The sequence below is a fragment of the Salvelinus sp. IW2-2015 genome, linkage group LG23 (assembly GCF_002910315.2).
Source record: "Salvelinus sp. IW2-2015 linkage group LG23, ASM291031v2, whole genome shotgun sequence".
NCBI lineage: Eukaryota > Metazoa > Chordata > Actinopteri > Salmoniformes > Salmonidae > Salvelinus > Salvelinus sp. IW2-2015.
In genome coordinates this window covers 36,381,883-36,384,998 of record NC_036863.1, presented here as the reverse complement: position 1 = coordinate 36,384,998, position 3,116 = coordinate 36,381,883, and positions in this window count along the sequence as shown.

The window sequence follows — 3,116 nt, the reverse complement described above, 5'->3', positions numbered from 1 at the left end:
ATTGTGTAATTTACTTATGGTCCCCAACTAGCCCCATAGGGATATCCAAAGTCAAACCAAATTTCCCACGTGCATTGCAATCGGGTCACGTGCAGCTGCACTGTTTACTTGGGTGCTGCCAGCTGTGGGCTTGTAGGCAGGCTTGAAATAAACCCAATCCAAGGAAAGCTGTAATTCCGTGACATAATTTCCCCTATCATCTCGCAAATCTCAGTTTTGGACGAGACTGACTTTATGAACAAAATTATCCTATTTACACTTTGTAGTAAATTTTGACACTAGAATAAATGTTTATGACTCATATCAATGCCACATAGCCATTTTCAAAGTGAGAAGTTGTTTTCTAAGTGCAGGTGCTCTTTAATGGGAGGCACGGCAAACTTCACACAATACTTTAAGTAGGGATAAATATCAAAGACTAAAGTCCTTATGCAGACCTTTGTACAAATACACAACAAAACACAAATACATTTGCTGGCTGTCTCCTTCTTCGAAGAACATTAACTTCTTCAAATTGTGTCCTATGGTTTGTAAATTGCTTTAAGCTATACTGCCGCCATTTAGTGGCCATAATAAATGAATGACAAAATTTGGTTCAGGATTCCAACGCTGGATGTTGTTGAAAATCACCAAAATTAGCTTCTCACTTTTTTCAAACACAAAAGCAGAAGAAAATTGACTACATTAAAATGGAAAACAGGATGCTTGGGAAGTTCCAACTCTGAAGTCAACCAATTGAAGTTGAAATGTAAAACTGTTAAGGTAAGGGTTATGGCTAAGGTTAGGGTTAAGCCGTCCGCATACATAGGTTCGAATTGCTCCTAGCAGAACTCGGCTCGGCAAAGTGAACATCTGTGCTCGCCTACTCCCTTAAAATACCTTTGCTTGAAAAAAGTGGCCATATTATTGTTTGTCCCTCTTGAGACGCCGTACTAACAAGTACAGTTCAAATAAATCAAGAAATCTGTAATTCATTTTGAAAATGTAGCTGTTTTCTTAGTCGTGCAATATGAACTAAAATGTGTATGAAAACTAGTCGTCTGTCGTTGATTGACAACAAACACTTCATTGAAGAATCCCTACTGTTGACCAATCCCTGACTAAGGGGCGTAGACTTCGGGAACTGAACTTTGACCAACCTCAAATTAATTTACTCTAATAATGGTACCTCCACCCTGTTGCAGTACTCTGTGTTTCTCAATCCTGGTCCTAGGGGCCCAAAGGGGTGAACATTTTAGTTTTTGCCCTAGAGTTGATTATTTGAACGAAGTGTGTGAGTGCTAGGGCAAAATAAAGAATATGCACCCCTTTGACTGCGTTTACACAGACAGCCCAATTCTGATCAGATAGGGCAAAAGACAAATTAGTTAAAAAAATATCMGAATTGGGCTGCATGTGTAAACGCAGCCTTTGGGTCCCCAGGACCAGGATTGAGAACAGCTCTAGGCCTATCTGTTATCTAGTAGTTTGGTGTTTGAATGAGAAGGGAAACTCATTCAAACGTTTGATTGCAAGAGTATAATGTTACAAATTGTTGGCTATTAATTTCCCGATTGACTTGATTTGCCAAAATAAAAATGTGCTGGCTCATTATACCAGTCATTCAAATTCAATAATTTCCATTTCTATCTCAAGGTCAATTCATTCAAATGGGATTCAGGTCACTTTACTTTGAAGCCATTCCACATATTCCCTTATTCATAAGATTCCTCAATTTCAATCGACATTCTAAGATGTATTTTTCCCTCTAGAGAAGGATTACACACAAATCCTGTCACACCACATTGCTTTAATCCCTTCTCAATTGTCCTTCCAATTGAAACTCATTCAAATTCAATATGTCATAGTCCATAAAGGAGTACATATACTGTAGACACAAAGCAGGTTTCAAATAACCTGAAAATGCCATCATGAAATGACTCGCTCAGTTGTTAGTGTTCAAGGTTCCATCATACATGGGAAGTTTGTATCCAGGATACCACATCATACCAAAATCTTGACATGACAACAGTGAATGCTCAGTCAAGACTTGTACATACTGTACATTAATTCTGTTGCAGCCCAGACAGCAGGACATAACCACGTTTAGAACTTCTTGTCACCACCAAATATGGTGATGAGAGGAAGTCCAGTGACGGGAGGTAGGAGGAGATGGAACTAGATTCAACTTGGCCGACATGCTGCACATTTTCTAATCAATGAAACATTCGATCTCAATACAGTTTTCTGTTCCCMAAACTASAATCKGTTACGAACAGACTGCACTGACTTTTGTAGACTTTTACTTTTCTAAAACTAAAAACAAAAAGTAATTGTTTAGGAGTACAAGGGTGAATTTAGTTATTGCACACGCACWCTTCACAGAGTAGGCCTTCCCTAATGGAAAAATGCAAATGTATGCTAGAACGCACCAATGGGATCTCCCTAGCTCATTCTTGGCTGTGCCCACATCCTTGCTTGTTCTGCCCACTATGATTAATTTGCTCCCAATTGGAAACAACACCGGTGGTGTATCTTGGGTTAGTTGCCAGTATCTTTGACGTAACTTTGCAAATGATCAACTGTCTGACACGACAGTCTGAGAGCACATTTGATTGTCCAAGGAGGACTTTGCTCAGGGATAAGTGGAACACTTTAGAGGAAATTAGTTTAGCCTAATAATGGCCTCATTTGCATGTAACGTGTTGAGAGTGTTCTGTTTGAGTAGCGGAGGTCCAGACGCTAGCAGTGGGCTCGTATAGTGACATACTGAAGCATTATTATCTGGCTGCCTGGAGGGCTGCCGTTGTCATGGCAGTGTGTGGAGGGAGAATACCAAATGCTTCAGGAAATGAGAGAAACAGCCTCTTCAGCATAGAGACACACTCTTGACCTCCAGCACAGACGAGGGGTTATTAACCACACATTCACACAGGCAAACAACTCATACATAGGGAGAAGAGACCTTGATGAAGACAACATGCAGAGCCTCACATGTTACATGTTATCTAACCTGAGAATGCCACATGCAAACCTCACACACACACACACACACACACACAAAGCCATATAGAGATTGACAGCACACTGCATATAGTCACATTCACACAGGTGTCGTGACCTTGGGACTATAAGGT